The sequence below is a fragment of the Gorilla gorilla genome, chromosome 12, assembly GCF_029281585.2.
Source record: "Gorilla gorilla gorilla isolate KB3781 chromosome 12, NHGRI_mGorGor1-v2.1_pri, whole genome shotgun sequence".
NCBI classification, from domain to species: Eukaryota; Metazoa; Chordata; class Mammalia; order Primates; family Hominidae; genus Gorilla; species Gorilla gorilla.
In genome coordinates this window covers 101,942,567-101,954,356 of record NC_073236.2, presented here as the reverse complement: position 1 = coordinate 101,954,356, position 11,790 = coordinate 101,942,567, and the positions used below count along the sequence as shown (strand labels likewise).

At 44.7% G+C, this 11,790-nt stretch overlaps 1 long non-coding RNA gene across 1 annotated transcript; it reads right to left on the bottom strand.

The window, feature by feature from the left end:
* Window positions 1-2,132: 2,132 nt before the first annotated feature.
* Window positions 2,133-10,255, bottom strand: LOC109025664 (uncharacterized). The gene is made up of 4 exons (XR_008676803.2): window positions 10,111-10,255; window positions 9,748-9,888; window positions 7,491-7,547; window positions 2,133-2,279 (listed from the first exon to the last, which is right to left on the bottom strand). It is a non-coding gene; the product is annotated as an uncharacterized lncRNA (long non-coding RNA).
* Window positions 10,256-11,790: the final 1,535 nt, after the last annotated feature.

Below are 11,790 nucleotides of genomic sequence, written 5' to 3'. Positions count from 1 at the left end.
TTTGTCACTTGCTTCTTCCCTTGGGGCTATTTCAAAGAAGATGGAAGAAGTTAATGGCTATAAATGACTAAGGCCCTCGAGTTATGGTTTTATTGATGCATAATTTTGACAGGTTGTCTCCTTATTGAGAAACGGCATGTTTCTTATCTTTTGAGAAAGATTATTCTTGCTAATCTGAGAAGGGGTGCCATGCATGATTCTGGAAAAGGACAACATGTAATCAGTCTTAGCAAAAACACATCCCCAGAGGCCTGTGGTCCCTGCAGAACCACTTCATCTTTAATTTGCTGTGTTTTCTCTGTATTTTCTCATTCCTGCCTCTCCATTACCACTGCCTGATCTTCAAACTTGCAAAGGAAAGTCACCATTTGTTCTCTAGGAGTGTCATGTTTTAAAACTATGCACATACTAAAAAGCAGAAAAACTTGCATACGTGTGCAATTATGTCAACTTAAGTGCACATTTATGTGAATATATTCTGTACATAAGGTAAAAAAAATAGGATAGTGTTCTATGATAAGAAATGCATATTGACTACCCAAACAATGATTAAAGTTTATCTATCTTCTGCCTTGGGTAGCACAGAGTGACTTATCAAATGTCAATGGTTACACTAACATTTACTTTAGCAGAGAGATAATTACAAGAGCTGAAAAGCCTATTGAAACCATCAGAGTGTCCACACATCAGCTGGTTTCCATCCAAACCAGTTTATAATCTAAAGCAGGAATGTCTTTACTTTAGATGCGACTAAGGTCACAACCTTTTGTTTTTTGTTCTTAACAAGGTTCCGTGGCCATAGTGACCCCAGCCAAGTTTCACATTGCCTCTGGACTTCTGGATGTGGCTCTGCTGCTAATGCTGGCGGGGTGAGTGGAAGAGCTGACCACTGGCTCTAGTTGCAATTTCCACTATGAAAAATGTTTCTAGGGAGGTAGACGTGAGAGGTCAAATGGATTGTGAATGACAATTGTATAGCCAAGTTCATAAGATCCTGAAGGAGCAATAGGAAGGCTCTCTTTACTTTTGTGTATTTGCTTTGAAAGTCAAGGTAACTCATAGAATAACCCTTTTTTGGAAATCTTAGTTACAAAGTTGTGATTTGATATTAAAAATGTAGATACATTAGATGATTTGAAACTTTTTTGTTGACCTTTGTGAAAAGAAAAACAAATATCACTCAGGTGTGCTTCACTAGGTACTAAAAGGTAAACAGCTGCGTGCAGTTTCAGTGATTTTTCCCCGGTGACACCCATTCTGAATGAGGTGCTTTGTCTTAATTTTAGATAGAACTGAAACTCTTTATTAAATAACTAATTGCTTATAGCAGCTGGTCAACTTCCTCTTTAAAGAAAATATTCTTGGACAATGATCTTTTTGTGTCTAGAAATCCTTTGTAAAACAATTACTCTTATTCACCCACCATGTAATCTTCAACTTTCTTAAAGTAATTTTATTTAAAGCCTACTTAGAACACTTACATAGATTTGCTTTCCAATCATGTGAGGCTTCAGGTTTGAACTTTGGTAGTTTCAACCAAGCCTCACTTGCCAGAAGGAGTAGGTGGAAGTTCCACCCTTCCCTTTTCCCCATTACTTCATTCATTTGTTCGTCTGACACTTATTTAGGTTCTCCTGGCTTGTAAACACCATGCCAGACCTTGCAGATTTCAAAATGAAAAAGAACCTCAATGAAGGGGGTGACTTTGTAAGCAAGTCATTGCAATAGAGTCAGATAATTGCCACCAGAGAGGCACCCAGAGGAAGCACTGACCCCCTTGATTGAAGGAGTCAGAAAAGTCTCCATGAAAAGATGGTATTTGAGCTCAAACTTGTAAGAGTTTGCCAAGCCAAAGAGAAGGAGGAAAGGGCTTTGAGGTTAAATAAATATTGGCATAAAAATAAATGCAGGGATGATATGAGATGTATTTGGTGACGCAAGATGGGGAGTGGTAATTCATGAAACACACACATGCACACTCAGGCACATATAATTAAATGCCTACTATATACCAAGCACTGGACAGACAAGTGTGTTTTTCATTCATTATCTTGTTTCATTTTCATGAAGATACCATGAGGTAGGATATTTTTTTAAATCATCACTTTACAAATGAAAAAATGTATCATTATCACTGCTTTACAGATGATGCTCCCTGTGATTCAGGGATTTACCCATGGCCCTAGAGCTCATCAGATGTCACTGGCATCAAATCCTTTGCAGGTTCATGCAAGGTGGTTAGGGTCCTTCCATGCCATGTAGAGACTTTGATCTTCATCCTGTTGGCAATGGGACACCATCAACATGTTTCCAATAAGGCAATGAAGCACTGTGGCTAAGTTTTGAAATATAATGATATAGCAGGAATGTGAAGGAAGGGCTAGAACAAGAAGACATAAGAGACAGGAAAAATAATTAAGAGGGCATGAAAATAGTCTAGGCAAGAAATAGCAAGGACCTGAAACAAGGAAGGGGTGATAGAGCAGCGAAGATGGATTTGAGAGATAATTCAGAAATAAAATGGAAAGGATAGGGGAGCCCTGGGGCAGGAATTACCCGAGCTCTCTGTTACAAGTCACAGAACCTGTGTATTCAAGTTAGTTTTAGAAGAAAATGAACTTGTTAAGTGATCTGAGGGAATTTATAGAGTCTTTGGGAGAGCCAGAGAATCAGTTTTGGAAGTGTCAGGGTTAAAAGAAGGTCCGGAATTACATGGAGACCCTGCTGCTCCCTTCACTAGGCTTTGGAACTGGTGCCCACGTATGCATTTCCTGCTTCACTTATAACAAATTAACACACACTTAGGAGATTAAAACAATACCCTATATTCTCTTACAGTTCTGGAGGTCAGAAGTTCAAAATGGTCCTTGCTGGGCTAAAATCAAGGTGTGGCAGGGTTGCTTTCCTTTCTAGAGGTTCTAGGGGAGTGTGATTTTCCTTGCCTTTCCCAGCTTCTAGAGGCCACATGCATCCTTGGCTCACGGCCCCCTCCGCCATCTTCACAGCCAGCAGTGTGGCTTCAAATCTTTCTCTCTTACTTCTGCTTTCATTGCCATGTCTCTTCCTCTCCCTCCACTTCCATCATCACGTCACCTTCTCTAATTCTGAACCTCCCACCTTTTCCCTTATACGGAACCTTGTGATTACATTGAGCTCACCCAGATAATCCAAGACCATCTCTCCATCTCAAGATCCTTAACTTGATCCCATCTGCAAAATCCCCTCTGCCATGTGAGTTAATGTATTCATATTCAGGTTCCAATGATTGGGACGTGGACATTTTTGGGAGCTCATTATTCTTCCACACAGTACTGCAGCTTATCTCTCAAACTCTGGTCTTAGGGACCTCCTTGAAGGACATAACCCCTCTTTGTCTCTGAAATGCTGGCTGTCACTGCTGCACCTACCCTCACCAGAATGTCTGCAGCCCAGGCCTGCTGCTTCATGTCCATAGATTCCAAATCAGAGTCTTACATAGTTGTATGTGATCAGGGTGTCTGGATCGTATGCCCAAACCTCAGCTGCAAGAATGGCCCAGAGAACAAGTTTTGACTTCTTCCTTAGGAGCAAGCAGGCTCATGATGCCAGGGGAGGGGTGGGGGAGTTCATAAGTTGATAGGGGCCAGGCACAGTGGCTCATTCCTGTAACCCCAACACTTTAGGAGGCTGAAGCAGGAGGGTTACTTGAGCCCAGGAGTTCAAGACTAGCCTGGGCAACAGATTGAGACCACATCTCTACAAAAAATTGAAAAAAAATTAGCCGAGCATGGTGGTGCACCTGTAGTCCCAGCTTACTCCTGAGGCTGAGGCAGGAGGATCACTTGAGCCTGGGAGGTTGAGACTCCAGTACCCTATGATCTCAATACTGCACTCCAGCCTGGGTGAGAGAGTGAGATTCCATCTCAACGAACAAACAAAAAACAAAAGTTAATAGGTGGCCAAAAGCATGACGAATAGCTGCAAAACCTAGCCAAACCTCAGGTCATACCATGAGTTCTGTTGCCAGTTCCACACTTAAGACGAATGTAAGCCAGCACAGAGATGGCAGCAGGGATGATGCAGGAGCCTGACATTGTGAGTCCAGGGTGTTCATAGACTGGAGGACATAAGGGCAGTTTTAAAAGACACATGATTGAGGTTTCCTAATAAGCAAGAACTTGCACATGGAAGAGAACTTGGACCTGTCTTGTGTGTCTCCGGTGTTCAACACTAGGACTCTGTAGAGGGTGACATGGTAACAGGGTGTTTCATTTCTCAATTGCATGATCTAAAGACCAATGGGTTGCTCCAAACAGGCAAGAAGCTCGCTGCCATTTAAAGTATTGAGGCAGAAGCAGGATGACAACATGTTGGAGCACAAAGAGGGGGGAGGCAAATAGCAGAGGAGATTGCAATAGATGGCTTCTAAGTTTATTATTCTGTTCTTATCCAGCAACCAGGTTATTGGTGAGGAAGGTACTAAGGGCCAAATCACAACTTCACATGAAAGTAACTTTTTTTCTTTCTTTTTTTTTTTTTTGAGATGGAGTCTCACTGTGTCACCCAGGCTGGAGTGCAGTGGCGCAATCTCGGCTCACTGCCACCTCCAGCTTCTGGGTTCAAGAGATTCTGCTGCCTCAGCCTCCCGAGTAGCTGGAATTACAGGTATCTGCCACCACACCCAGCTAATTTTTTGTATTTTTAGTAGAGACGGAGTTTCACTATGTTGGCCAGTCTGGTCTCAAAACTCCTTACTTCAGGTGATGCACCCACCTTGGCCTCCCAAAGTGCTGGGATTACAGGCGTGAGCCACCGTGCCTGGCCCAAAAGTAACATTTTTAAGGAGAAAATGCTTGATGCATTTTTTTAAGTCTTGCCTTTTATTTTCTGATTCCTGATTCTTTCCTCTTTTTTTAAACAGTAAGTAACATTTTTAAACAGTGTAGTTTGTTCCCACTCTGACTCCGGAGTCTGGTTTTTCTCTCGGGCCTGCTGCTGTGTTGGAGGACTTGACATGCCTTTTGTGTTCTGTAATGTCTTCATCTGAACAACAGGCCTGTAAAGACTGATCCCCAGTGATTACGCCAAATGTTACTGGAGAGAAGTGGATGAATTTATACAGGAACTGAGTGATTCAAATCTGCTTTCCTTTTCTATGTATGCAGTTCTCTGTCTGCATTCCAACTGTTGGCACAGAAGCCCTGGTCCACTGCCCCGGTTTATCACCTTTACACAGAGATGGGGGTGGCAGACGTAGGGGCTGCGCATCGGGGCCATGTTGACCTGCTTCTTTCCAAACTGCTCCAAGGGTTATGCATTTACATGTACCCACAGAATGCATTTGGGATGGTTACTTTTCAACACCGTGAATCTAATGCATAGAATGACACACGTTTTTAAGTTAAAAGTCAAGATGTTTTTGCTTGGATTTAACCTAACCTTCTTTTGTTTTAATCCAAGCTCCATGTTGCTTGATATGATACAGACTTCCTGAGTGACCCGGGCATCATTAGTAACAGACACTTTGGCCTTTTTATCCTTTTTTTTTTTTTTTTTGTAAAAAGGGAAAAGCAATTTCTGTTCATCTGCGAAGCACCATAATGAATAGATTTGCAGATTAGATGATACAATTTCTGTAACTGCCATGGATCTCATGTTCAAAGGACAGTGTGTGGGTGGGTGTGTGCACACGTGTGTGTGTGCATGTGGGGGATGGTGGCGAGGATAGGGAGTAGGCGTATGGGAAGCTTCAACAATTTTTAAAATATTCTTAGTGTTTTGTTAACCTTCTTTTACCAACCTTCACACCAAATTTTTGAAAATCATATGGTATACTTCTAGGTGTTTGTTTTGTTTTTCTTTATTCTTAGAAAGCATTCTTTCTGGATTGTTTTGTTTTAGTCCTGAGTAGGTAACTACGCTGCATGACAATAAAGTGGATCTTCATGAGCAGGTGTTGCAATCAAATACAATTCTCAACAAAAAATGCCCTGACAGATATTCATGACATGAGTAATCCAGCCTGCATGATGATTAGCTAGAAATGCTAAGCAGCAGTTTCTATAAATGACTATAATTAGTCATCTTTTAACACAGCTAAGCCAATTCACAGTGCCTCTTCTTAGAAGTTCTCTAGAATCTATAAATAGAATGTTCAGCATTTCCCCAGCATCGTGTTCAGTCTGAGTGTCCCCTCAATGTGTCCTCTTCTTTGCTTTTCTTTCCTCACTCCCCACTCCTTTTCTCCTTCCTCCACTCATCCCTCCCCTGCAGACCATCCTGCCCAGACAGTGCTTTTCACTCTCAATTTTTCTCTCTTTCCCATTAAAAGACAACAATTTTGCATGTGATTCTCCCCGAGCACCATGGCTAGAGTTCCACATGCCCATGTCCTTTTTCTTAAAGACTCCATATAGGACATCCCAGCTGTCCCTGCTCCCCAGTCCTGCCGGGATCCACTGGGCTCAGGAGTCCAGGTGGCCAAGGGCTAGCTGGTGTGGGAGAAGGGTGCTGGGAACTACACCAGATGTTCCTTTCCTATGATTCCTATACTCTAGTGGGGGAAGGGTGAGGCTGGGCAAGGGGTGGAGAATGGATGGAGGGACCAGCTGGTCAGGAGGCCTAGATCCCATCAGAGCATTAACCCCATGGCCCTGATCCCTCATCCAGGACAGTAAGGATGGCTGGGCAAGTGGCCTGAGCTCTTGCTCATATGCACCTGCTACATATAATGCGTCCAGACCTACAGCAAGACAGTCATGACAGCCGTTCCCATCCCCAATTACATGCATGTTCAAAATACTTAAAGGCTGAATGTTAAAAGAGAGAGGATAAAGCTACTGAGCATTTGAGGTAGAGCCTGGAGCAGTAACAGGACAGCACTGTGACCCCCTGGCAGTGCAAGAGTGTTGTCTCCTCCTCCCTACCTAGCCTGGCATGCTTTCATTCTTTTCACTTGCTCTCCTCCCAACCCTACACACACACACACACACACACACACACACACACACACACACACATTCAGACACTTCAGACACCTTCCACCCCTGCAGGCTACATATCAGAGGGAGTCACTGGGCTTGGAAAACAACAGGTTTCTGAATCTTGAGGAGGTAGAATGGGAACTTTTCCCACCATACCCTCTGTTTACTGACCCCAGCTCTCCAGCCACTATACTCCCTCCCCCATTTCCCTTCCCCAACCCCACCACCTCCATCAGACTCCCTGAGTCTGAAGGCACAGGATGGTAAAAAGGAGCCTTCATTCCTGCGACTCTACTCTCTTCTCCTCAAAGAAGTGGCAGGCAAGGTAGGGGATTCTCACTGTCTCAACAGTATAATTTGCACATGCCCTGGCCCTGTGCCCTTCGGTAGCCATGTCTTCCCTCCCTGAAGTCCCCTGGGATTCTCCTTTGTCACTAACTGGCTTCATTTCCTGGCATGGAGCACCTGACCCTGTCTACTTGTCTCTTTCACTGGCAAACTATATCTCCCAAGTTGGCTGGCTTTTACCTTAGGGGTCAGGAGAGGGATCAATCAGGCCAGAAGAGGGACAGGAGCATCAGCCACCTAAACAAGGAATGGTAGCAACAATGAGACTGTTTAATCTTTCTAATTGCTGACACCTTCAATACAGTATCTGATATTCATTCAGTAGTTATCAAGGGTCACTTCTGTGCAGCCACTGTTCTGAACTCTGGGAATACAGAGGGAAAAAGACAAAGTGCCTGACCTCATCTAGCTTTCATTCTAATGGAGTAGCTAGGCAATAGACACATAAACACGTAAATATATACTAGAAAGCCAGCTAGTCAAGGGCATGCTTATCGTTGTTTTTTAGTTACCCAGAATCTGAACCTCCATCCTATGTTTGAGATTCCCTACCTCATGGAATCTGGTAGATAAGCAGAGCCCATGGTCCATTACATAGAATTTGAAAATGTCTGATAGTGGTTTTATCAGCCTCCCTTGTAGAAAGAGCCAAGGCCTGTGGCCAAGGCTCCACCAGCCAGACACACTGGCCCACAATTTGAGTTAGGAACCAATGACTCAAGGACAAAGAGACTGAGAAAGCCCTCATAGGTGATGGCAGCAGCTGCAGAAAGATGGGGATTCCAAGGGTGCTGGTGACAGCGGGTTCCAGCAGTGTTAGTATCTGGGACAGTAGCATTGGTGACATAACCAGTGGCAGCTGGGGCAGCAGAGATCCCACCAATTCGTGCAATACGTGCACTCTTCTTGGCTGTAAACTACTAAGCCTTCCCAAACATTCCTGGAGCTGTCAAAGTCTACAAATAAATCCTTCTTCTACTTAAACCCACCAGAGTTCCTTGTGCTCTCATCTAAGAGCTGAACACAAGTAGTAACAAGTGCTCAATCAAAAGCAAAGCCAGACGAAGGCATGGAGAGTGATGAGAGGCTACCTTAGGTAGGTGGCCAAACTCAGCCTCTCCGTGGATATGGGTTTTAAGTCTCTCCAGAAAGCCCAAGAGCAAGGCCACCTGAAGACCCGAGGGAAAGAACTCCAGAGAGAGGACACAGTGCAAAGGCTGGGCAGTGACAAGCTGGGGGGCTGAGGAATACCAAGAAGGCCAGTGTGGCCTGAGCTGAGACAGAAGCTAAGTCAGAAGGACAAGCCGGGGCCACAGCTGGTGAGGCTGGTTAGATCGTCATGTGGAGTTTGAGTGTCATGCTGCGTGTGAGGGAAGCCCCAGATGGTTTTAAGCAAGGTGACACGGTCTGGTAGTTGAAAAGATCACCCCGGCTGCTGTCAGAAGAATAGTCTGTAGCAAGACAGGAGTGGAAGCAGAAAGATCAGAGACTCTTGCAGAGGTTCAGGAGCCAGGTAGTATGGGTCTGATCCCTCTAGGCCGAGGGCGTTTGAGTGGCGGTGGTGGGAAGAAGAAAGCTGAGGAGTAGATTTTGAAGGTAGAGCTGAGAAGCCTTGCTGTGTGTTAGATGTGGGGTGTGAAGGAAAGAGATAGTTTGGGACTGAGCCGCTCTCTGAGATGGGGAAGATGAAGAGAAAGGCAAGCTGGCGGGTGGAGAAGTCAGGATCAAGAGTTTGGCTTTAGATCTAGTGAGTGGGAAACACCAATGAGGTGGAGTAGAGACAGAGTCTGCAGGGGGATGTAAGGACCTGGATGAGGTGGGGGCGAGCTGGGAGCTGGAACTAAGTGTGTGGGATTCCTCGGCACGGGGAGGAAATGTACAGCCATGAAACTCAATATGCTCACTCAGACGAGAGTGTGGTTCGAGAAGGGGGCTCAGGACAGAGCGCTGGGGAACCAGGGATGAAGACATCACAGCGAGGAAGAGAATCCAGCTAGGGAACTGCAGGGCGGGAGGAAGAACACAGACTACGGCGTCCTGGAAGCCAAGAAAAGAAAACAGGGGCCTTGGCAATGACCCTAGGCACTTCCAGAGGATGCTTGTATCAAGCAGGTGAGGGGACTGGGGCTCCCAGAGGATGGGCCACACCGTTTCAGTGCATGGCCCGGCGCCTCTTTAGAAGAGGAAGCCCCTGGATTCCAGAACGTGCTGGGTCCACCCAAGGCAGACAGCAGTGAGGCCACACACTATTCCCAGCCCCTATCTCTCTGAAAAGAGCCCTTTGTAACGTCTTTGAGAAGGAAACACCTCCGTCAGGGGAGGAACATTATTTGCTTCCTGTTAGAACAGACTTTTACTTAGGATCAAGCTCCGTGCCAGCCCCATCCCCACAGGGAGCAATAAGGGAAAGAGGAGGGAGGGGGCCGCAGACACTCACTTGTGGGGGCTGGTTTCGCAGGAACGGCTCCGGAGATCTTGAAGAGGGGTAGGCTGCAGGCCCACAGCCGCAGTCTGTCTCAGCTAGAAACCCTCCTCCCTCTTCTGCCAGCCTGTCCTCCCCGGGCTCCGTTCAAAAGGCCTAGGAGGTAGGGAGAAGGCTGGTCAGCCTGGACGGTTAGTGGCTGGTTTAACACTTCCATGCCTGCCAGCCCTTTCCCAGGAAGACTACAGCCAACCATTCATTCATTCAAAAGCTCTTTGCCGAGCACCTACTCTGTGCTAGGTCTGTGCCCAGCATGGGGACACAGTATTAGGAAAAAAAAAAAAAACCAGACTTATCCCCCATCTGCCCTGAACTTACAGTCTAGTGGGATAAATTAAACAAGTCACGCAAACACCTCTACAGCCACAAACGTGATAAGGCTCTAAGTGAATATTGCACATGACAGTGGCCCTGCTGAAGGCCAGGCAGAGGTTCCTTCTTGAGGAAGGACTTCTCTGAATCTCCAGAGGCCAATAGAATCTGTAACAGCAGGAGAAAGGGTCAGGGTTCTAGAACTGCCCACTATGACTTTAGAAGCTGCCCCATCTCTGTTATGCCGTGGCTGCGATGTTTTAGGTCCCCAAAGCCCAGAGCACATCGTGGAGCATGGAAGTGGGTCACTGAGAAGCTGAATCTAGTCCTGGGGCTGCTGGTGTGGAGGGTGTGTTCCGCTCTTGGGGCAGCAGCAACAGGTGCCGTGAGAGGCTCAGAGCTTTTGAAGCAGAAATGGCAATACTCTACATCTTCAGCAAATATTTGGGAGTCTTTTGTTAAAAGAAGAGCAGCATAAATATCTATGCCTCTTGTAAAACCCAAAGGAAAGCTCTCAGATAGGCTTCTTTAGGGCTATGACCATCTCTGCAGCTTCACTATACTGAGTTAAGTCTGTAGAGCATCTGTAACCCTAGGCATGTGTGTCCACAACCTCCACACGTACACAAGGACACTCCTACAGAGGACAGGCCGTGCGGACAGTTAGGGGAGGACAGTGGAGGCCGCTTCAGTTCACTTCGGTGCTTTGGATTCAAGTGTTTTTCTGCTTCATTTTCTGGGTAGCTGATTATTAAGCTAAACACTCCTTTGACGGTTGAAAATACATTAGTCCCTTTTCTTGCACGAATCTAATTCACCAAAGCCTATTAAAGTGCTTTTGGACCAATGAGGAAATTTAATGCTCCAGTATTTTATTCTGAATTCCAATTTTCCTTGTGTTATGATTTTACCTATAGGTGGTTGGGTTGATTGTATGGTAAAGATGAAAAAAAGCATATTTGGAAAGAATATGACAATTCTCAAGGTGTTTATACTACTTGACTGTATTTGATCCTTGCAACTGTCATGTGAATTAGGCAAGAAATATTTCAGTTTTACAAATGAGAAAACTTCTGTCCTGAGACATTAAGTGATGTACTCAAAGGTCATATAATACTTGGTTTTGTTTTTATCTTGACTACCATACTCCTCTATACCACCTTCAGGACTCTGGAAGTCAGATATATGTGAGTTTTTGTCAACTAAATTCATAGTTGTCTTAATATTCATCTCTTGCTAAAATTAAGGTGCAGAAATAAAATCTGTCTAATAGAGAAATATAAATCCATCTTTTGTCTGGATAATCAAATTTTACTGTATTTTGTTTTAATCCTGAGAATGAAATTTTACAAATAGCTCAGGAGATTTTCCCTAGAATTCCAAATAAAATGTGTGTGGATCATATACACGTTCTGCTTAATCACATGACAGTTCCAAATTTTTAATTTCAATCCTTCATTACGATGAAAATTTTTGCGTTTTTTTCCCACCAGCTCTTTGTTTTGTTTTTCAATGGCTAAGGAAGGGAGAGGGGTGTGGGAGACTCTGTCTCTTTTGACAATCACCAGTGCCATCTACTGTCAAGAAATAAAATCGTAACTCATTGTTAACACGTCAATGAACATTAGGGCTTAAAGAGGGAAAGACAATTTTATACCCCAGTACTTACTGATAAATATAAGTTCA